This window comes from Gracilinanus agilis, chromosome 1 (genome assembly GCF_016433145.1).
Source record: "Gracilinanus agilis isolate LMUSP501 chromosome 1, AgileGrace, whole genome shotgun sequence".
Classification (NCBI taxonomy): Eukaryota; Metazoa; Chordata; class Mammalia; order Didelphimorphia; family Didelphidae; genus Gracilinanus; species Gracilinanus agilis.
In genome coordinates this window covers 542,003,375-542,028,418 of record NC_058130.1, presented here as the reverse complement: position 1 = coordinate 542,028,418, position 25,044 = coordinate 542,003,375, and the positions used below count along the sequence as shown (strand labels likewise).

Genomic DNA, 25,044 nt, shown 5'->3' with positions numbered 1-25,044 from the left:
GAGTACAGTCCTGGGGGCAGACTATATTATTCAAACCCAAACCAGCTAAGTAGAGAGAAGCTTATAATAGGAAAAGTGTCTTTAGACAACGGATGAGCAACTTTCAAGGATATCTGCAATATTCAGATCAAATTGCTTATCATCTCTAAGAGATGGGAGGGAAGGGAAGGAGGAAGAAAGACCATTTAGATCTTATAATTTCAGAAAACATGTTGAAAATTATTACATGGTTTGGAAAAATAAAATATCTTTGAACAAAAAGAAAGTATCATAGATCTGGAGCAAGTACAAAAAGATTGAAGAAAGGCATGATGCCAACCCTGGGTTCTCAAAGGCTTTGTCAGTGGAATCTTGGGTCCTAATCAGTCATACAATGATGCAAAGTCTTCAAGTATAAATCCAGAAATGGACTTTGTGGCTGTTGTCCATAAACCAGTCTAGTTATGGACCAAAATGCTCATGGCTAGAAGGTTGGCCACCAAGTGACCAATTTTCAGGCCAAAGCAAAACCATCCATTAAGACAGGTTCTTCACCCTTCTAGTGTCACAGAAACCTTTGGTAAAGAGGTAAAGTCTATGGATCCCTTCTCAGAATACTGTTCTTAAATGTATAAAATAAAATACCAAAAAAAAATCACATCTTTTGTTGGAAGCCTTCCCTAACCCTCTTAATTCCAGTACTTTTCTTCTGTAAATTATTTCCTATCTGTCCTGTGTATAGTTTGATGTGTATATAGTAATTCGCATGTTGTCTCTCCCATTAAATTGTGAGTTTCTTGAAGGCTAGAAGTGTATCTGGCCTCTTTTGTGTCTTCAGTGCCTGGAACACCTTAGGGATTCAATAAAGATTTATTTAGTGATTGACTGAATTACCAGAATATTAAAATACAGTTATCAAAATATTGTTAAAAATCAAGGTCATAGAGCCCAGGTTAAGGAACCCTAGCAAAAGACAGAAGGGTGATGATCTTCATTAGTAAAAAGAGTATCTATATTAATGGTCAAAATCATGGATCCTTAGAAGCAGTAAAGTTATTAATGTGAGATTTTGAGCAAGAAGGAGTTTAGAGATTACCTAAATCAGACCTCTTATTTTACAGATGATGAAATGGAGCTCCAAAGGCAAAAGTTGATGTGCCTAAGGCCATAATGGTAATACATAGGAGAGGTGGGATTTGAACCCAAGTCCTCTACTTCCACATTCAATATTCTTTCCACCTGATGACAAAGGTTTATACAGTACCCTGAAAGTCTTAGTACCAAACTGCTCTAAGTGCTTTTTTCTTTTTTTTTAAATTTTTTAAACATTTATTAATATTCATTTTTAACATGATTACATGATTCATGCTCCTACTTTCCCCTTCACCCCCCCCACCCATGGCTGACGTACATTTCCACTGGTTTTATCATGTGTCCTTGTTCAAGACCTATTTCCAAATTGTTGTTAGTTGCATTGGTGTGGTAGTTTCGAGTCCACATCCCCAATCATGTCTGCCTCAACCCATGCGTTCAAGCAGTTGTTTTTCTTATATGTTTCCTCTCCTGCAGTCTTTCCTCTGAATGTGGGTAGCATCTTTACCATAAATCCCTCAGAGCTGTCCTGTGTCATTGCTTTCTGCTGGTACAGAAGTCCATTACATTGGATTTTACCATAGTATATCAGTCTCTGTGTACAGTGTTCTTCTGGCTCTGCTCCTTTCACTCTGCATCAATTCCTGGAGGTCTCTCCAGTTCACATGGAATAACTCCAGTTTATTATTCCTTTGAGCACAATAGTATTCCATCACCCGCATATACCACAATTTGTTCAGCCATTCCCCAATTGAAGGACAGACCCTCCTTTTCCAGTTCTTTGCCACTACAAAAAGCACAGCTATAAATATTTTCATACAAGTCTGTTTATCTATGATCTCTTTGGGGTACAAACCCAACAATGGTATGGCTGGATCAAAGGGCAGGCATTCTTTTATAGCCCTTTGAGCATAGTTCCAAATTGCCAGCCAGAATGGCTGGATCAGTTCACAACTCCACCAGCAATGCATTAATGTCCCAATTTTGCTACATCCCCTCCAACATTCATTACTCTCCCCTTCTTTCATTTTAGCCAATCTGCTAGGTGTGAGGTGATACCTCAGAGTTGTTTTGATTTGCATTTCTCTAATTATTAGAGATTTAGAACACTTTCTCATGTGTTTATTGATACTTTTGATTTCTTTATCTGAAAATTGCCTATTCATGTCTCTTGCCCATTTATCAATTGGGGAATGGCTTGATTTTTTTATACAATTGATTTAACTCCTTGTATATTTGAGTAATTAGACCCCTGTCAGAATTTTTTGTTAAAAAGATTTTTTCCCAATTTGTTGTTCCCCTTCTGATTTTGACTACATTGTTTTTGTTTGTACAAAAGCTTTTTAGCTTAATATAATCAAAACCATTTAATTTACATTTTGTAGTTTTCTCTAACTCTTGCTTGGTTTTAAAATCTTTCCTTTCCCAGAGATCTGACAGGTATACTGTTTTGTGTTCACTGAACTTATTTATAGTTTCCCTCTTTATATTCAAGTCATTCACCCATTCAGAATTTATCTTGGTGTAGGGTGTGAGATGTTAATCTAAACCTAATCTCTCCCATATTGTTTTCCAAATTTCCCAGCAGTTTTTGTCAAATAGTGGATTCATGTCCCAAAAGTTGGGCTCTTTGTCTAAGTGCTTTTAATGTATTTTGGCATTGAGACTTTTGGGAGAATCTCTAGAGACACTTAAACCTATAAAGCATTTTGGAAATAACTAATTTGAGATTTACAACTTCATATAATCCTCCTGACAACACTCTATGGAAGGTAAATAAAGCTACTTTCAATTTGCAAATTAGGAAAAATGAGGCCCAGGGTAATTCATGGAGGTACCCTGACTCAACTGTCCTGATTCCAAATCCAAATATCCAAAATTTTTAAAAAATTTATTCTTAGTGTCATGCAAAACACATTTCTATATTGGTCATCATTATAAGAGCAAACTCAAACAAAACCAAAATCCCAAAATAAAACCATAAATACACTGATGTGAAAGACAACTCCAACAGTTCTTTCTCTGGAGGTGGATAATATTCCCCATCATAAGTCTTTCAGGATTGTCCCAGATCATTGCATTGCTGAGAGTAGCCAGGTTTTCATGGATAATTATGGTACAGTATTACTATGTGTTCAGTGTTCTCCTAGTTCTGCTTATTTTGCTCTGCATCAGTTCCCACAGATCTCTCTAGCTTTTCTTTTTTCTTTTATATTTTTTGATGTTTTATTTTTTAGAAAAATTTTCCATGGTTACATGATTCATGTTCTTACTTTCCCCTTCACCCTCCCTTTAAACCCCCCCCCCCATAGCCGATGAGCATTTCCACTGGTTTTAATATGTGTCATCTATCAAGACCTATTTCCATATTATTGATAGTTGCATTGTTGTGGTAGTTTCAAGTCTACATCCCCAATCATGTCCACATCAACCTATGTGTTCAAGCAGTTGTTTTTCTTCTGTGTTTCCACTCCTGTAGTTCTTCCTCTGAATGTGGGTAGCGTTCTTTTCCATAAGTCCCTCAGAATTGTCCTGGGTCATTGCATTGCTGCTAGTACAGAAGGCCATTACATTGATTTTACCACAGTGTATCAGTCTCTGTGTACAATGTTCTTCTGGCTCTGCTCCTTTCACTCTGCATCAATTCCTGGAGGTCTTTCCAGTTCACATGGAATTCCTCCAGTTTATTATTCCTTTGAGCACAATAGTATTCTATCACCAGCATATACCACAATTTGTTCAGTCATTCCCCAATTGAAGGCCATAGCCTCATTTTCCAGTTTTTTGCCACCACAAAGAGTGACGCTATAAATATTTTTGTACAAGTCTGTTTATCTATGATCTCTTTGGGGTACAAATGCAGCAATGCTATGGCTGGATCGAAGGGCAGGCAGTCTTTTAGAGCTCTTTGTGCATAATTCCAAATTGCCATCCAGAATGGTTGGATCAGTTCACAACTCCACCAGCAATGTATTAATGTCCCAATTTTGCCACATCCCCTCCAACATTCATTACTCTTCCCTGCTGTCATTTTAGCCAATCTGCTAGGTGTGAGGAGGTACCTCAGAGTTGTTTTGATTTGCATTTCTCTAATTATTAGAGATTTAGAACACTTTCTCATGTGCTTATTGATACTTTTGATTTCTTTATCTGAAAATTGCCTATTCATATCTCTTGCCCATTTTTCAATTAGGGAATGGCTTGATTTTTTATACAATGATTTAACTCCTTGTATATTTGAGTAATTAGACCTCTGTCAGAGGTTTTTGTTATAAAGATTTTTTCCAAGTTCATTGTTTCCCTTCTGATTTTGGTTGCATTGGTTTTGTTTGTACAAAACATTTTTAATTTCATATAATCAAAATTATTTTACATTTTGTAATTTTTTCTAACTCTTGCTTGGTTTTAAAATTTTCCCTTTCCCATAGATCTGACAAGTATACTATTCTGTGTTCACTTAATTTAATTATGGTTTCCTTCTTTATATTCAAGTCATTCACCCATTCTGAATTTATTTTGGTGTAGGGTGTGAGATATTGATCTAAACCTAATCTCTCCCATATTGTTTTCCAATTTTCCCAAGAGTTTTTGTCAAATAGTGGATTTTTGTCCCAAAGGTTGGGCTCTTTGGGTTTATCATATACTGTCTTGCTGACATCATTTACCCCAAGTCTATTCCACTGATCCTTCCTTCTGTCTCTTAGCCAGTACCATATTGTTTTGATGACTACTGCTTTATAGTATAGTTTAATATGTGGTACTGCTAGGCCACCTTCCTTCATGGGTTTTTTTTTCATTATTTCCCTTGATATTCTTGATTTTTTGTTCTTCCAAATGAACTTTGTTATAGTTTTTTCTAATTCAGTAAAAAAGTTTTTTGGTAGTGTGATAGTTATGGCACTAAATAGGTATCTCCAGCTTTTCTGAAATCATCTTGCATATCATTTCTTTTAGCACAACATTATTGCATCACCAACATGCACCATAATTTGTTCAGCCATTTCCCAATTGACAAACATCCCTTCAATTTCCAATTCTTTGCTCCTCAAAAAAAAGAACTGCTATAAATATTTTTGTACAAATAGGTCTTTTCCCTTGTTTTATTATCTCTTTCAGATACAGACCCAGCAGTGGTATTACTGGATCAAAAGGTATGCACAGTTTTATAGCCCTTTGGGCATAGTTCCAAATTGCCCTGCAGAATGGTTGGATCAGTTCACAACTCCAACAACAATACATTAGTGTCCCAATTTTACCACATCCCCTCCAAAATTGATCACTTTCCTTTATTGCCATATTGGCCAATTTGATAGATGTGAGGTGGTACATAAAAGTTGTTTTAATTTGCATTTCTTTGATTTCTTCATCTGAAAACTGCTTGTTCATAACCTTTCACCATTTGTCAATTGAGAAATGGCTCGTATCCTTATAAATTTGACTTAGTTCTCTATAAATTTGAGAAATGAGACCTTTTCAGAGAAATTTGTTATAAAAATGTTTCCCAATTTGTTGTTTCCCTTCTAACCTTGATTATATTAGTTTGTATATATAAAAGTTTTTTAATTTAATATAATCAAAATTATTAACTTTACATAATACTCTTTATCTTTTATTTGGTCATAATTTTTTCCATTTCCGAAGATCTGCCAGGTAAACTATTCTGGGTTTCCCTAATTCAGTTATGGTATCACTCTTTCATCTATATCATATATCCATTTTGACCTTATCTTGGTAAAGGATGTGAGATACTGGTCTTATAGCTAGATTTTGCCATACTATTTTCCAATTTTTCCATTAGTTTTTGTGAAATAGTGTTTTTATTCCAAAAGCTGGGATCTGTGGATTTATCAAATACTAGGTTGCTAAGGTCATTTACTCCCGTATATTATGTATCTAATCTATTCCGCTAATCTACCATTCTATTTCTTAGCCAGTACCAGATTGTTTTGATGATACAGTTTGAGATCTGGTGCTGCTCAGCCACCTTCCCTCACATTTTTTGTCATTAGTTCCCTTGATATTCTTGACCTTTTGTTCTTCTAGATGAATTTTATTTTTTTTCTAGTTCAATAAAATAATTATTTCATAGTTTGTTTGGTATAGCACTGAATAAATAAATTGAGATAGGCAGAAATTGTCATATTTATTATATGAACTCAGCCTACCCATGGGCAATATTTTTCTATTTGTTTAGATCTGACCTTAATTGTGTAAAAAGTGTTTTGTAGTTGTGTCACATAATTTCTGTGTTTGTCTTGACAAGTAGATTACCAAGTATTTTATATTGTTTAAAGTGATTTTAAATGGAATTTCTCCTTCTAACGCTTGCTGCTGAACTTCATTAGTAAAATTGATGATTTACATGGATTTATTTTGTATCTTGCAACTTTACTAAAGTTATTTCAATTAGGTTTTTAATTGATTCTCTAGGATTCTCTAAGCATACCATCATATCATCAGCAAAGAGTGATTGATTAGTTTCCTCATTGCCTACTTTAATCCCTCGATTCCCTTTTCTTTTCTTATTGCTATAGTTAGCATTTCTAATACAATATTAAATAATAGCGGTGATAATGGGCATCCTTGCTTCACTCCTGATCTTATTGGGAAGGTTTCTAACTTATTCCCCTTTTCAGATGATACTTGCTCTAGGTTTTAGGTAGGTACTACTTATCATTTTAAGGAATGACCCATTTATTCCAATGCTTACTCATGTTTTTAATAGGAATGGACATTGTATTTTGGCAAAGATTTTTTCTGCATCTGTCAAGATAATCATGTGATTTCTGTTAATTTGGTTATTGATATAGTTGATTATATTGATAGTTTTCCTAATATTAAACCATCCTTGCATTCCTGTTATAAATCCCACATGGTCATAGTAGATAATCTTAGTTATACATTGCTATAATTTCTTTGCTAGTATCTTACTGAAAATTTTTGCATTTATATTTATGAATGAAATTGACCTATAATTTTCCTTCTCTCTTTTTGTTCTTCCTGGCTAAGGTATCATATTTGTGTCATATAAAGAATCTGGTAGTATTTCTTCACTGCCTATTTTCCCAAAAAGTTTATGTAGTATTGGGATTAGTTGTTCTTTAAATGTTTGATAGAATTTACTGGTGAATCCATCTGGTCCTGGGAATTTTTTCTTAGGGAGTTCCCTGCACAACCGTGGGTAATGCTTTAAGCTATTGTTAGTCATTTACACATTAGTATGAATGAGTTCTCATCCTTTTACTAAAAGTAAGTTTAGACAAGGGGAGAGGCCTAGAAGAGAAGGCTTGGGGAGAGTAGATATGAGCAAAGACAGTATCAAAGATTTCTGAACATTTGACTTCTATTTCATATTTTACTTAGGGCCAGCCCTTCTTTTAGACAAATTCTGATCTTCAATATAGGATAAATTCCCTTTAGGCAAGGACTGTTTAAGATTTTTGGTTTTTATAATCTTAGCACATAGCATATGCTTCAGAACTGCTTGTTGAAATGATTTGATCTCTTTTTTGATTGATGGAGTGTTTCTGTGAGTTAAAGTCTTGGCTTCTCATTATAAAAATAATAGAACCAGATAAAGCATCTGCATATAAACTAAGGTCAGGAAGGTAGATAAACCAGTTTTTCCATTCAAAGTAATAAGTAGCCATCTGTGTCTTTTCCATGGTGGAAACATGTTTGTATGATCTATTTCCAGGACTTCAAAAGGCTCTAAGCAAAATACATATTAATGAGGATATACATTGTTATTCCCTTTTCACTTAATGGCATTTTAATTATCTCTGACAAGAGATAATCAAAAGAAATTTTTAGCTCAGGTTTAGGAATGGTTAGGAAGGTTGGGATCTTCCAGGGAAAAAGGAAGGAAATTGGAGCTAAAAAAGACTTAGGAAGACAAGCCTCTAAAATCTGAGAACCAAGGCCAGTGGATCTGAGTGTTGGCAAGTTCTATTCTTGACTTCTCTGGAAACTCCTTGTGTAGTTTTCCATTAAATACTAGCTGCTTTCCATTGAGAATGATGATGCCGAAAGTCCTCCATTCAAGTAGCTCTGGTCTATATGGGGCAAGTTGGAAAGACAGTAGAGAGAAAACTATACCTATCCCCTGCATCTATTTCTTTTTTTAACCATCTATACATTTTAATGGTATTTAATAATGATTTATTTTATTTTTTCAATTAAATATAATAACAAATTTCCACATAAGTTTTTCAAAGTTATAAGATCCAAATTGTCTCCCTCCTTCCTTCTCTTCCCTCTCCCTGAGCTGGCAAGCAATTTAGTCTGGGTTATATATGTATTATCACACAAAATGTATTTCCATATTATTCATTTTTATAAGTGAATAATCTTATAAAATCAAAACCCCCAAACATATACTCAAATAAACAAGTGATAAATCATATGCTTTCATCTACATTCTTACTCCAACAGTTTTTACTCTGGAGATTAATTGCATTCTTTGTCATAAGTCCCTCAGAACTGTTCTGGATCATTGTATTGCTAATAATAGCTAAGTCTATCATAGTTGATCATTCCACAATGTGGTTGTTACTCTGTATAATGTTTTCCTAGTTCTGCTTATTTCACTCTACATCAGTTCATGAAGGTCTTTCCAGCTCTTTTTTAAATCATCCTGTTCATCATTCCTTACAACACAATAGTATTCCAACACCATCATATATTACAATTTGTTCAGCCGTTCCCCAATTGATGGGCATCCCTTTAGTTTCCAATTATTTGTCACCACAAAAAGGGCAGTTCTAAATATTTTTGTATAAGCAGATCCTTTCCCATTTTAGTGGTATTATTAATCAAAGAGTAAACATTGTTTTATAGCCCTTTGGGCATAATTCCAGGTTGCCCTCCAGAATCAGATCACAGCTCCAGCAGCGATGCATTAGTGTACCAATTTTGCCACATCCTCTGCAACATTTATCATCTTTCTTTACTGATATATTGGCCAATCTGATAGGTGCGTGGTGGTACCTCAGAGTTGTTTTAATTTCCATTCCTATAATCAAGAGAGATTTAGAACATTTTTTCTTATGATTATTGATAGCTTGGATTTCTTCATCTGAAAACTGCCTCTTCATAACTTTTGAACATTTGTCAATTGGAGAATTACTTATATTACCATAAATTTGACTTAGTTCCTTATATATTTGAGAAATGAGACCTTTATTAGGGAAATGTGTTATAAATGTTCCCCCAGTTTGTTGTTTCCCTTCTAATTTGGTTGAAGTGGTCTTGCTTGTATAAAAGCTTTTTAGTTTAATATAATCAAAATTATTCATTTTATATCTTTTAATACTCTGTCTCTTATTTGATCATAAATTCTTTCCTTCTCTATAGATCTGACAGGTAAACTATTCCATGTTCCCCTAATTTACTTATAATATCACCCCTTTATGCCTAAATCATATACCCATTTTGACTTTATCTTGGTAGAGGGTGTGAGATATGATCCCCTGTGTCTGATTCTAAAGGCACTGATATTGACTAAATAGCCCCATGTATTATAGATAGCAGGTCTGAAGATCACTTTTGTTTTTTCATTTTGCAAAGAATAAATAAAGCAATACCTTTGAAAAGTTGAGGGGAAGACCAAATTTTTAACTGTTAGGCAACTGTCCCATGATACTTGCTAGTAACATGCTAGTAACACTGACATCTTCAAAATAGTGCCTGTGGGCATGTGTTCACAAAGTAGTGCTCAACTTAAAAGTATCTTTGGTCATCAGTTTTTGGATCAAAGGTGGAGGCAGCAAGTATTATGAATCCTACTAACTTAGAGGTAGCTAGGTTATTTCTTATTTATTATACCCTATCACTATCAGACAATGGATAAAATGCTGGACCTGGTGCCAGAAAGACCTAAATTAAAAAGCCATCTGGTATGTCACTTCAATCTGCCTCAAATGAGGATAATAATAGCATCCACCTCCCAGTGTTGTGTAAGGATAAAATATAAAGTACTTAACATAGTGACTGCCCCATAGCAGGGGCTTAATAAATGCTTGGTTCCCTTCTTCCTTCCTTCTTTCCTTCCTTCCTTCCTTCCTTCTTTCCTTCCTTCCTTCCTTCTTCTTCCTTCCTTTCCTTCATTCCTTTCTTCTTTCATCCTTCCATAATTCCTTCCTTGTAAAGAGCCCTCCCTGCCACTGGTTCTTGTTTGAGTGATAGTTGACCTCTCCAGGGCAGATGCACTGACCTGTCTATCTGGCACATTACCTTTCTTGCAATATTCTTCCATCAGGATGACCAGAGCTTTAAGAAACAACTTTGTTCCCTCAAGCAAGTTTCACAGAATGTACCTGGCAACCAACATGAAGGACACCCTCAAATCAACTTTTTAAGAGAAATGAAGTTGGGGCTAGAAAAAAGCCCTGCAATGTAGTGAGAAGATTGGGACTAGAAGTGTCCAAGAATAGACACTGACATATTATATTGTTAAAGTGATTTGGGGGTAACTATAGCTGGGCAAGTGGTAGAGCAGAGAGGAAACAGGTTATTAGGGTTCAAGGGGGCAGCCTGGGAAGAAGAAATCATTTTAAATGCATTGCTTTCACTGAATATGTACAAAATTCTATTGTTTCTGCCTGTGGTGAAAACAAAAGTATCATCTAATTTCAGTGTCTTGGGGCATAGTTCCTCCCATAGTTATCCTCTGCTGACTTCCAGGTTGCAGCTCCATCTTCCTACAGCTTTCAGATTGGTGTAAGACTGGGAGCTAAGATCATGAACCTTCCCTAGAGCTAGAGTCTTTGGCCATTAGCTAAGGATAGAGTTGTCTCATCCTTAGGGATGAGAAGGGATTTATCAGGAATCCTGTTTGTACTACTAAGTATAGAAGGTCAACAAATAAAATTATTTCATCACTGGAACTATATGTTTCTGTTAGATCTGAAAATGAGGTGTTCTGAACTCTCTTGAGCTTTGACAATAGTGTTTATAAGCCCTGATGTGCATAAGTAGGACTTTTCCTTATCTTCATCCTTTTCCTTATCCTTAACTTTATTCTTATCTTTATCTGTATATCTCTATTTAAAATATCTATTTGAGGGCTGCAATGTGGCTCAGTGGATTGAGAGACTGACCTGGAGATAGGAGGTCCTGGGTTCAAATCTGTTCTTAGACACTTCCTAGCTACATGATTCTAGGCAAGTCACTTAACCCCCATTGCCTGGCCCTTACTGCTCTTCTGTCTTGGAACCAATACACAGAATTGATTCTAAGATAGTAGGAAAGGATTTTGTTGGTTTTTTTTTTAAGTCTATGTTATTGTAAATTGGTTAATTGATTCTAACATAGACCCCAAGGGCCCAGTTCAGATATAATTTCTTGTTAGGAATAAGAATCTTCTGGTTCTCTACCTTCTCTTTCTCCTCTGCCTGTTCTTCCATTTTCTCTTTCTCTCCCAGTTTCCCCCTTCTTCTTATCTTCCTATTTGTTCCCTTCTCTTTCCCTTACCTTTGTTCCCTCTCCTAATTTGTTCTCCCTATCCACTCTCTTCTATTCAACTTCTCCCTCTCTTCTCCATTTTCCCTCTCCCACTTTTTCCTTTTTTCTTTTGTGTATGTTTTATTCCCCTGTCTCCCACTCCCACTTTTCCCTTTCTGCCACACCTCCCTTACCCACCTTCTGCTCCCATCATATATTCTGTCCCATCTTCCATATTGTCTCCGAAATTTCCCTCTTTGTCTGGATATTTGATCTTCTCAGCTTTGGGATTAGCTTATAGCTTCAGGATGGCTTCTCTTCTGCTTCCATCACCCCACCCCACCCCTCAAGAGTGTACCTTTTAAATCTGAACTTCCAACTCTTTTCCCTTCAGCCTGCCCTAATCCATCCCTGTTCTTTCCCAGTTTCAGTTTATTTCTTGGACATGTGCCTTCTGTCTTAGAACCTCTGGCTCACTCTAACAAACTTCTCTACGGTTCAATTGTTTTTGCTCCCTTTCCTATAAAACCCTTAGAAACTGTGCCATTTATTTTGGGTCTTTCTCCATACAATGCCAGTCCACAATAATTGCCCTAAAGGGACTTTCTGCTCTTTTCCTTTTCCCCAATGCCAGTTTCTTTCTCCAATTCTTTGGAATCATGCTATCAGTAACTTCATTTTGATTCCCTAGCATCAAGTTGTGAATAATTACAGGTAAAGAAGAGATTAGTTGTAGAAATCATGGAAGACTATAAAGACCTTGATTTGAAGGAGGCTTCAGAGAATCACAAGAATATTCGCATAAGAAAAAGAAAGCATTCTCAGGAGGTGGGGTTAGAGCACCAAAAGAAACCCAGAATGGAGAAACTCAAGCAAGAGAATCATGAAATAAGGTGGAAGGACGAGCAGTACCTATTGAAAGATAGAAACATGTCCTCTAAGTCCAGAAAAAACCCAGTACAAGAAAATATCACCAGAAATTTTCGGAACCAGAAAGAAGTGCTTGAAGCAAACAGTGTTGGTCAAGATACTGCAAATGAGAGACTGTGCCAGACCCCTTCTCTTGTGGTTGGCAAGATCCATGTCAGTAAGGATAATAAATCTACAGTAAAGACAACAACACTGGAACAAGCATTCTCTTTGAGGTCAAAAGAGATAGCTCTGGAGATGAAGCCTGAAAATGAAGGAAAGCTGTCAGAAGAAAAAAGTGGCAAAATTACAAAGCTAAAAGAAGTTCATGAAAGCAAGATGGAAACTCCTCATTGTGGAAATCAGGGAATCCATGAAGATGAAAAGTATTCAGCAAGTAAAAAGGCCTTAAATAAAGGTGTCTATTGTGAGAAAAAAGAGAATTGGGAAATATATGAGTATCCTACTTTGGAGCACTATGGAAGAATCAAACAAACAAATAGTAAGAAACAGGTAAAAAAAGTAACTGGTAAAAATAAACAAGAAATTCTTAAAGGAAAAGACTGAAAAAAAAAAGACAAGAAAAACCTAAACAAAAACACATTGAGAAATCTCAAAAAGCAGGGAGATCTGAAAAGGTGAGTCTTATCAGTGAACAAAAGACAGTAAAAGAAAAGGTGGGAAGATTACAAATGACTGAGAGAGACCATGGTGACACTCAAGATGCCCTGAAAGGAAAGACTGAAAGGAAAACAACAATGCAAAAAAGAACACAAAAGAATCTGAGAAAAAGGAAAACACAGATAAAATAAAACATGATCATCTCAGCAAAATGGGAGGAGATCATGAGAAAGGGTTGGAGAGCAAAAAAGAGGATAACAAAATGGTTGCTGTGGGAATGGACACTGACAGGAAAAATCTAACAATAGAAAAAACCGCAAAGGACAAATTTCATTTGAAAGATAACAAATGCAAAACAATGAAAACAGAGAAAAAAGAACTGAGAGTTGAAAAAATTAAGGTAGAGAATGAAGCATCAACACAAGATGTCACCCTGAAAACAAAGAGGAAGATACAGGAGAATAAGACTAAATCAGAAACTTTGGTTTCTGAAAAAGAAAAAGGGAAGGAATGGAATACAAAAGAGAAGAGAAAAGTGTGCATGAGCTAAAGGAAAGAAAGATAGAACACTGGGACCTAGAGGAAAAAGGGCAAAGAGAGAAAGGAAGAGATATAAAGACTGAAAGTGAAGAAGGTGGACAGACACAGGAAGAAAAGCTGAGAGGCAGCCATGATGATGGGAGAGAAAAAAGACAAGGAAAATTAAAAGACAGGAACAAATCCACAGAAGAAAAGGATCTAAAAGGCAGGAAATAAGCTAAAAATAAATTCCTGGTTAAATAGAGTGGGACAAAAAATAAAGTGAAAAAGGAAGAGTTATTAGTTAATGAACAATGTTCTAAGAGAAAGAGAAAAGATAAGGAAATAAATACAACTCCAAAGATGGAAAATGAAAAGGGGAAAAAGGAAAAGCAAGAAAGAGAAAATAAATGGAAATGGTGGCAAGAGGAGAAGAGCAAAGACAATGTGAAATGGAAACAATTGGAACATAAGGGACCATATTTTGACGAACCACTTCCAGAAGAAGTTCACTTCTATTATGATGAAAAACCTATGAAGCTGAGTTTACCAAGAGAAGAGATTGTCACCTTTTTTGGGAAAATGTTGCATCATGAACATACAACAAAGGAAAATTTTCAAAATAACTTCTTCAATGACTGGCAAAAGGAAATGACAGTGAAAGAGAGAAAGATAATCAAGCTCCTGGACAAGTATGACTTCACAGAGATCCACAAGTATTTTGTTGGCAAGAATGAAGCCCAAAAAGCTTTGCCCAAAGAGGAGAAACAAACTAAAAGAAGAGGCAGAAATACTTCGGGAAGAATTTGACTTGTATATTAGATGGCCACAGAGAGAAAACAGGCAATTTCAAGACTGAACCACCAGGGTTGTTTCATGGTCGTGGGGACCATCCAAAAATGGGGATGTTGAAGAAAAGAATAATGCCAGAAGATGTAATCATAAACTTCAGCAAGGACTCTAAAATACCAGAGCCACCTCCAGGTCATAAGTGGAAAAAAGTACACTTTGACAACACAGTCACATGGCTAGCATCATAGACCAAGAACATCAGTAATTCCATTAAATACATTATGTTGAACCCTAGTTCAAAGCTTAAGGGGAGGAGGATTGGCAGAAATATGAAGTTGCTCAGCTTGCTCAGCACCTCAAGAGAGTAGTAGAAAAAATCCTTTTTCAGTATTGCTTTGACTGGAAATCAAGGGAAATGAAAAAAATGACAAAGAGCTGTAGCCCTTTATTTCATTGATAAGCTGGTCCTAAGAGCTGGCAATGAGAAAGGAGAGAGAGAGCAGACATTGCTGGCTGCTGTTCTCTTTGGGTTGAACACATACAATTACACCATGAGTTGATTGGGTAGGAACATGTTTTTGAATTTGACTTCCTTGGAAAGGACTCTATCCAATACTACAACGAAGTACCTATTGAAAAGCCAGTATTTAAGAATTTGCAGCTCTTCATGGAGAACAAGGTCTTAGGGGATGACCTGTTTGATAGACTTAATACGTTAACCTTAAACAAACATCTCTAGGACCTAATGGATGAATTGACAGCCAAGGTGTTCAGGACTTATAATGCATCCATCACACTGCAGGAACAACTGAAAGAACTGACCAATGCTGAAGACAACATAGCAGCAAAAATTTTGTCCTTCAACCAAGCAAACTGTGCAGTAGTCATTTTGTGCAACCATCAGCACACAACACCTAAGACTTTTGAGACGTTCATGCAAAATCTCAAGACAAAGATCAGTGCTAAAAAGAAGCTAGCCATGGTAAAGCAGGAGCTGTAAAGAGAGCAAAGACCAATGCTGAAGTGAAAAGGGAAGTCAACGTCAAGTCTGCAAGTAATGTGGACAAGAAAAACTACTGGCAACGTTGGACAGATAGCTCATGAAGCTGTACACCCCATAGACAAAGAAAAAAATAAGCAGATTGCCCTGGGTACGTCCAAACTCAACTTCTTGGATCCCAGGATTAGCATTGCCTGGTGTAAGAAGTTTGGAGTGCCAGTAGAGAAGATTTATAATAAAACACAGAGGGAAAAGTTTGCCTGGGCAATTGATATGGCAGATGAAGAGTTTGAGTTCTAAACTATGATTCTGTATCCATTTTTTCATCTTTGTGGTGAGATTTTCAATTATTAAACAACATTGGGATGAATTTTGTATAATGAAATATTTTACTAAAGAGGTTTTTGATTTAAAAAAAGGAATAAGAATGTCCTATTAACAAGACAAATATGGAGAAGCCTTAACTTCTGAGTCAATAACAAAAGGATTCATGTCCAACTCATGTCCATGGCACCTGCCAGATTGATTACAATATTCTTCTTTGTTTCTATGATTTTTTTCACTTTCAGAATGACTTTTCTTACCTTCTGTCTTAGAATAAATACTAAGGCCTAACTCCATTCAGCAAAGCTGTGGAGAAAGCAGACCCCAGTAAAATCAAAGTCATAGCTCAGCTAAAGGTAGACACATAGCCTATGTCTCACCTGAGGCTTCAAACCCTCCTTTTCCACCCCTACCACTGTAACATTAAATCCAAAAACCACTAATGTAATGCATTCACTGAGAATCTGGATTAGTTACATATTGACATATTGATCTATTAGCTATAGAAAACTTTGACTAGATTCAATGAGGTAAACCAAATCCTTTGTACCAAACTTGTATATATCATTTATCTTCATTGTTTAATTGGAAACTTGTGCAAAATCCCCAACTTGTTTTCCCCCATATAAAATTAGATGTAACTTTCAATAAAGTGCTTCTGGTTGCTATCAGTGCCTTTAGCCCTCCTGATCCCTAATGGTATCTGTGTCATTTTCCTTGCCACTTTTTGGGGACCCTTACTGGTTCTATCGAGCTGGCTCTTGGTGAGCTTGACAAAACATAGGTTTCAAGAGGGAAGAGTGGTAAGGGCTAAGCAATAGGGATTAAGTGGCTTGCCTAAAGTCACACAGCTATGAAGTATTGGAATCTGGATTTGAATCCAGGACCTCTTGTCTCTAGTATTTTGTATTCACCGAACTGTCTAGCTGCCCTTCAGAAAGACTTTTTTAATATTTTAATTTTTAAAAATTTGTTCTCACTTGTATTATCACAAAAATCTATGTAGGGAAGAGCATAGATTTTCGTGATAATAAGGTATCTGTTTTTGAATCTATGATTCTAGTTGGTATGGATTTAAGTCTTGAAAATAGTTGATGCTTAATAAATGTATGATAAACTACCTTGATTTGGAAGTCTCATCTTGATACCACTTAACAGGTCTCTGCCCATAGGTAGCCCAGATACAAGGATGCCTTGCTGGCCTTTTAAAATCTGACTCGTTAATCTCTGGGTTGCCAGACTTGCAAGTGCTTCATGTGTCACCACTTCATCCATGAGGATCAGCTTCATTATAGGACCATCGAGTTGACCCTTGGGCTTCAAAAAACAAAAATTTGGTTGTTGTCCTAGCCTATCTCTCTTCTTAGATTTCTCTTCTTCATCATGACCCTCAAAACTATGCAGCAAAGAATCCCCACACACTGAGAAAGTCAAGTGAAAAAAAGAATTGACCAAGATACAGCAAAAGCTGCATGACTAGAGGCATATCACTACCTGTCTGCCACATGAGGCCTGCTATGGTTCTATTAGACTGGAGATGAGACATTCACCCCTGGTGGAGGTAAGGATAGGTTGGAGGAGAGAGTAAAAAAAAGCAAGAGGAGGGAGAAATATTAAATAAATGCTTTTATTGTTTAGTTTGTACTTAAAACAGTCATCAAGGTTGATTGCAGGTTTATTGTTACCTGTCTTCCTACCTGTGCCAGCAGGTGCCAGGCACAGAAAAGCATCAACTCCCATCAAACATTGACCCTGGCATTCAATGAGAAAGCTGATGGATTCTGTTTACTCCAGGAACTGGAAGATAAATGCTCTGCTCTTTGAGAAGCAGCCCACATACAATAAAGGTTTATAGCTGGTTCAAAATAGATTTCAGGCTCATTCTTTCCAGATTCATTCACAGGGAAGGAGGGTGGAGAAAAGGGAAAGGTCAGGAATAGAAGAACAATGTTTAACTTAATTGATTCCCAGTGTTTCTTTGGTGAAGATGACCAAAGGACTTCCCACCACACTCCTTCAACTCTTTTATTTCACTCCTCCCAACCCCAACTTCTCCCCTTCTTGACCAAAGATAACGCCAAGGTATCAGCCTCCTGCCAAGTAGCTGCCAAAAATGAGACAGAACTGCCCTGGGATCGAGGGAAGGAAATAAAGTCTAGTGAGGCCAAAGGAAGTCTATAAAAACAAACAAACAAACAGACCACCCCCAAGATTCCTTCCTCTAATTCTTCCTCTTGCTCATACAAGGACTGGAAAGCAGCTGTCTTCTTGTCCTGAGTGTCCTAGATGTCAAGTGTGAATCAAGCTAGAAGAATGTGGTGTGAAAAGTCAAGGAACAATGCCCAGAATTGAGGTTATTCCTCCTCCAATATCTACAGGACATGTTGGAACCCATCCTGGACAAGCTTACTGTCCATCTTCCCTAAACATTGGAGCAGCAAGTAACTGGGAAGAGGTAACAATGAGCTAAACATGGGCAAAAGTATCCTTATAATGCCTTCATGCTACATTCTAATGATCATTCATTCAATCCTTTAAATAAATCAAGCATTTATTAAGCACTTACCATGTGCCAGTCACAATCTTAAGCACTAGGGATGTAAAAAGAACCAAAAGATAGTTCCTGCCCTCAAGAAGCTTACAATCTAGTAATGTAATGAAACTACAATTCCATTTTTATGTTGAAACTGAGATCTTAAATCTCTTAATCAAGGACAGGGATAATATCTTGTTTTAAAACAGTTAAAATGAGGATCAAGTTGGTTGGGTTTTTTGGGATGTGGGGAATAATCACACAAGTTCTCACTATTGGAAGGGAGAGAGCACATTCACAGTTGACAAGGAATTTAGGAAACGTTATCTTTTAGACCAAGCAACAAATAAAAATAATTAAATGCCTAATTAGAATCAGAGTTTGAGTGTAAGTATTTTCAGCACATGCAAGATTAAGTAGTAAGGACACATTAATGAAAGTTAATTGTTGGATAAATGAGTGATAGAATAACTGAAAGGGAAAAAATATTCATTGGAACTCCAATCTCCTCTGAAGTGCAAGAATTATTTAAAGTTCTAACTATATGTAAAATGTGGACATTGGTTCTAGCCTTGTAGAAATATGCAGTGCAAAGTCAAATAATTTATTTTTCTTCACTAGATTCATAATTCACACTCATTGGGACTTAGCTGTAAATCTTAAACTTGGAGTCCTATTTTATAAGCTCACATATGCATTCTGAATATTTGTCCCCAGCAGAAGAAAGTGTCTTCATATCTAATTTTGTAATTTTCTTTTTACAAAAAATCCCAAAAAACTCAGTTTGTTCAATTGAATCCAGACTATTGGAGTTGAAAAAGACCTCAGAGCCCAATTCATCCCACACACCCATGGATAAGAATAGCCTTCATGACATAACCAAATAGGCAGTTATTAGACCTTGTTTAATGACTTCAAATGATAAGGAACACACACCAAGCAGCCAATGCACTTTGGAATAATTCTAATGGTAGGAATTTTTTTCTCCCTTCATTCAAGCATTAATTCACTCCTCTCCCCCCACCACTGTTCCTAATTTTGAACTCTGGAACTAAGTGCAAAAGTCTGAACATTATTCCCCATAACTGCACTTCAGGTAATAGAAGAATGTATAAACCCCTTCCCCCAGGTCTTCTCTTTTGTTATTCAATTGTTTTTCAGTCATTGGAGTTTTCTCATCAAAGGCACTGGACTGGTTTGCCATTTCCTTCTCAAACTCATTGGACAGATGAGGAAACAGGCAAATAGATTTGTGACTTGCCCACGGTGACATAGCTAGGAAATGTCTGAGGCCGTATTTGAATCCAGGTCCTCCCAACTCTAAGCCTGGTGCTGTATCCACTGAGCTAAGATGAGGCAGCAGCAGAGAGGCAAAAAGAATGGCCTAACCAGAAAAGAATTATAGAATTTAAGAATTATAAGGTATAATAAAAATAACTAAATTCAACTCCCTCAGGTGAAACAATGGAGGTCCAAAGAGTTTATATAATTTATGCACGTTCATACACTGAGTTTTGGTAGAAGTGGAATTAGAAACCATGTTTCCTAATTCCTAATCTTCCCACAATTCTAATTCATCCATTCTACTAGGGGAAGTCTTTGAATGCTTGAATTAGACATTCCTCTAATACTAAGGTGCCTGGAGTCAGAAAGTCTAAACCCAGCTTCAGAAGGAGGAGACAGGGTGTTGCTTTTCTTAACCTCAAATTTGAGCTACTTTTCCATGTCTTTTTTTAATTTGAGAGTGTTTGAAAATTACTTGCCAGACTACAAGGCTAAAACGGAGACAGAGTAGAAGGAAGGGCCGTACACTCCTCACAACCAACCAATACAAAACAGTCAAAAGGACAAAAATCAAAATCAGACTAGTGAAGGGGCTCTGCCACAGGGCAAAGCCATGAAGGTAGGCAGTTTGGGGATGTTTTCCACCATAAGGAGGTAAAAGTAAACCAACCAAAGCATGAGTTGACCACCCCTCCCCCACACCATTGACCACATCAGAGTCAGAGTGAGGGCCAAAGCAATCTCTAAATTCCTGGGAACTGACTGAGGGCACCACAGACTTACCCCTGAAGATAGCAAAGGGTTTTGGCAACAGGACCTGGGACCTGAGGCTGACTTGGAGTGTAGAACTCTGAGCACTGAGCTCCAAAGTGGAGACAAGGCAGACCAGGGCTGGCTGTGGCAGATGCAAGGGAGACTAGAAAAAATAACCTCATGGCAAGACTCTTTAAAGCCTACTACACCAAGAACTAACTGTCTGCCTGCCTCACTCAGTCTTCTGGCTAGGAAGACAAGATAAATATATAGCGAAACAACAAACATAGCAATGGCTACCAACACAAAGGAACCACAATCTACAAGTACCAAATAAAATAACTCCAACAGGAAAAGTCTCTGACTCTGGATAATTAGTATGGAGAAAAGGAGAAGACTACAGGGGTGACAGCAGAGAGTGACAAACAAACAAACACATTCAAACTTTCCCCCCAAAAAATGGAAACTGGTCACAAGAACTCCATCAATACCAAGAACCAAGGAAGAAAGATAGAAGAAAAATGGGAAGAAAAGTGGGACAAGGAAATGAAAGCAACTAAAAAGAAAATAACTGTTTAAAAGACAGAATCTCCCACTTGGAAAAAGGACAGAAATCACATGAAGTAATAAGCAAATTGAAGACCAGAAATGACCTGCTGGAAGCTATGAAAAACAAGATAGACCAAACTGAAAAGGAAAATCAAAAGATCATAACTGAAAACCAATCTTTAAAGACTAGAATTAGGCAAGCAGAAGCTAATGATCTCACAAGACAGCAAGAATTAATAAAGCAAAGTCTAAAGAATGACAAAATAGAAGTAAACAAGAAATATCTTACTGAAAAGATAATTGACCTAGAAAACAGATCTAAGATAGACAATTTGAGAATCATTGGTCTGCCAGAAAACCTGGGAAAAAATAGAAACCTTGATATCATAATATTAGAATTTACTCAAGAAAACTGCCCTGATATTCTTGAACAAGAGGACAAAAATAGGCATTAAAAGAGTCCATAGATCACCCCCTACATGAAACCCTCAAAAGACAATTCCCAGGAATGTAATTGCCAAATTCAAGCACTTCCAAGCCAAGGAAAAAATATTGCAGGAAGCCAGAAAAAAACCCAATTCAAATATTAAGGAGCCCCAATCAGATTTACACAGGATCTGGCAGTCTTCACATTAAAGGACCTTAAGACTTGAAATGTGATATTCAGAAAGGCAAGAGAATTGGTTGTACAACCAAGGATCAGCTACCCATCAAAACTAACTATATACTTCCAGGGGAAAGTATGGGCATTTAACAAAAATAGAAGATTTCCAAGTATTCCTAAAGAAAAGACCAGAACTAAATGGAAAATGCGATGTCCAAATACAAAATTCATACAAAAAAGAAGAAGAAGAAGAAGAAGAAGAAGAAGAAGAAGAAGAAGAAGAAGAAGAAGAAGAAGAAGAAGAAGAAGAAGAAGAAGAAGAAGAAGAATGGTAACCAGTAATACTTAAAACTTACTCACATTGGAATCAGTTCTGAGAGATTCACTGGGATATTGAATTCTATCTTACCCTACAGGGAAGTTGAAAGGGTAAATCCAATGTAACAAGAGGGGCAGGGAGTATCATAAAGGAGGGAAAGGGAGAGAGAAGGGAATTTAATAGACCTTAAAGAAAAATAAGATGAAATAAGAAGGGAGGGGGTGAGAAGTGAAGTAAAACAAGGGTGAGGAATAGGGGGATTGATTAAAAGCAAAACACTGATGTAGAAGAAAATAATGAAAGAAGAAAGGGCAGCATTAGTGGAAGAAATCAGAATGATGGGGAATACACAGGTGGTAATCATAACTCTGAATATGAATGGAATGAAATCACCCATAAAACAGAAGCAAATAACAGAGTGGATTAGAAACCAGAATCTTACCATGTGTTGTCTACAAGAAACACACATGAGGCAGGCAGACACACACAGGGTAAAGGTAAGGAGTAAAATTTATTGGGCATCAACTGGGAAAAAGAAGGCAGCAGTCACAATCATGATATATGACAAAGCCAAAGTAAAAATAGATCTGATCAAAAGAGAGATAGGGAAGGTAATTACATCCTAATAAAAAGCAGCATAGACAATGAAGAAATAGCAGTACTCAACATCTATGCACCAAATGGTATAGCATCAAGATTCTTAAAGGAGAAACTATTGGAGCTTAAGGAGGAAATAGATGGTAAAACTATACCAGTGGAAGACCTAAACCTTCCTCTATTACAGCTAGATAAATCAAACCAAAACATAAATAAGAAAGAGGTAAGAGATGTGAATGAAATCTTAGGTAAATTACAATTAATAAAAAGGGGACATCTGGGTAGCTCAGTGGATTGAGATCCAGGCCTAGAGATGGGAGGTCCTAGATTCAAATCTGGCCTCAGACACTTCCCAGCTATGTGTGACCCTGGGCAAGTCACTCGATGCCCATTGCCTAGCCCTTACCACTCTTCTGCCTTGGAGCCAATACACAGTACTGCCTCCAAGACAGAAGGTAAGGGTTTAAAAGAAAAAGAATGAATAGATATATGGAGAAAAAATAAATCAGGACAAAAAGGAATACACCTTTTTTTCAACAACACATGGTAAATTCCCAAAGACTGACCATGTACTAGGACATAAAAACATGGCAAACAAATGGAAAACAGCAAAAATAATAAATGCAACCTTTTCAGATCATAATGCAATAAAAATTATGATAAGTAAGGGTACATGGAGAGGCAAATCAAAAATTAATTTGAAACTAAATAATAAGATTTTCCAAAATTGGTTGGTTAAAGAACAAATTGTAGAAAAAATTAATAATTTCACTGAAGAGAATGACAATGAGGAGACATAATATTAAATCTATGGAATGTAGCCAAAGCAGTATTCAGGGGAAAAATCTATATCCCTGAGTGCACATATCAATAAATCAGAGAGGGAAGAGGTCAATGAATTGGGCATGCAAATTTAAAAACTAGAAAGAGAACAAATTAAAAATCTCCATATTGGACTTCCTGGATAAGATGGGGGCAGAGTAAAAAGCAGCTGCTTAGCCTCTCCCAACCAAAACATATAGGACTCCTCAAGGGGACATAAAAACAAATCCAGACAAACGAAGGGACACCACAACAGGGCGCAGCTTTGAAGGTACATGGGTTTGGGGCATTTCCTTGCTATAAAGGGGTGAAACAACTCTCACTAAATCATGAGCTGATCAACCCCCTTCCCCCCACACACACCACCTACAGTGCCAAAGCTAGTGCAAAAGAATTAGAGCAAGTTTGGGGCACCCATTAAGTCATTGGCAGCTCCAGGACCTGCTTCTGAGAGCAGCAAGACTTAAGACCCCAAGAGGCTAAAGAACACGCAGACTTTGAACACAGACCATGAGCACAGGTGCGCATGAAGGTGCAGAGTCAGGTGTGGGCGAAGGCTTGGAAACCTTGGGTGGGGAACCAGTGTAGATGGGGGCATGACTGTGGAAGCAGCTCCCTGAGACTGTTAAAAGAGCTTCCGGCAGAGGATCAAGCAAGGGGGACCACCAGGAGGCTTGACCCTGAGAACAATGAGACCTGAGCCCTCAGGAGCCTAAAGAATGCAGACAGACCGTGAGTGTGAGGATAAAGCTGAGAAGGCGCTGGGCTAGAAATGGCAAGCCAAAATCAGAAACCCCAGAAGAGAAAGATAAACAGGAAGAAATCTTTAACACTCAACAACTTTTACACAGAGAAAATCCAGACAACAGAGCAAACAGAAGATGAGAACAAACAAGCAATCACATCCAAACCTTCCCAAAATAATGAAAACTGGTCACAAGCTCTTGGAGAGTTCAAATCTGAGATGATGAGAAAGATGAAAAAGATTTGGCTAGAGAAGTTGGAAATAGCTCAAAAGGAAATCAGGCAAGAAAATAACAGTTTAAAAGGCAGAATTTTGCAATTGGAAAGTGAGGCAAGTAAATTGAAGACCAGAAACGACCAGATTGAAAAGGAAAACCAAAAAGATTATAGCCGAAAACCAGTCTCTAAAGGCTAGAATTGAGCAATTAGAAGCTAATGATCTCTCAAGACAGCAAGAACAAATAAAAGAAAGTCAAAAGACTGATAAAATAGAAGGAAACATGAAATATCCCAATGAAAAAGTGACAGACCAAGAAAACAGGTCTTGAAGAGACAATCTGAGAATCATTGGTCTTCCTGAAAAAGCAGAAATTAATAGAAATTTGGATTCCATACTAAAAGAAATTATTCAGCAAAATTGCCCTGAAGTTCTGCAACAAGAAGGCAATATAGACATTGAAAGGGTCCATAGATCACCCTCTACATTAGACTCTGAAAAGACAACCCCCAAGAATATAATAGCCAAATTAAAGAGCTTCCAAGTAAAAGAAAAAAATTTTAAAAGAAGCCAGAAAGAGACAATTCAGATATCAAGGAGCAACAATGAAGATCACACAGGATCTGGAAGCCTCCACCCTAAAAGACCGCAAGACTAGGAATATGATATTCAGAAAGGCAAGAGAACTGGGTCTACAACCATGGATCACCTACCCATCAAAACTAACTATTTACTTCCAAGGGAAAGTGTGGGCATTCAACAAGATAGAAGATTTCCAAGTATTTGCACAGAAAAGACCAGGACTAAATGGAAAGCTTGATATCCAACCACAAAAATCAAGAGAAACATGAAAAGGTAAATAAGAAACAGAGGGGAAAGAAAGAAAACTTATTTTTTAAATTTACCTCTTTAAGGGCTTCAATAAGATCTAAATTATTTGTAT

The 25,044-nt window shown here is 36.9% G+C and overlaps 1 pseudogene; it reads left to right on the top strand.

Moving 5' to 3' along the window:
• The first annotated feature begins 13,989 nt into the window (after positions 1-13,989).
• On the top strand, positions 13,990-15,655 carry LOC123231745 (annotated as a pseudogene).
• The last annotated feature ends 9,389 nt before the right edge of the window (positions 15,656-25,044 follow it).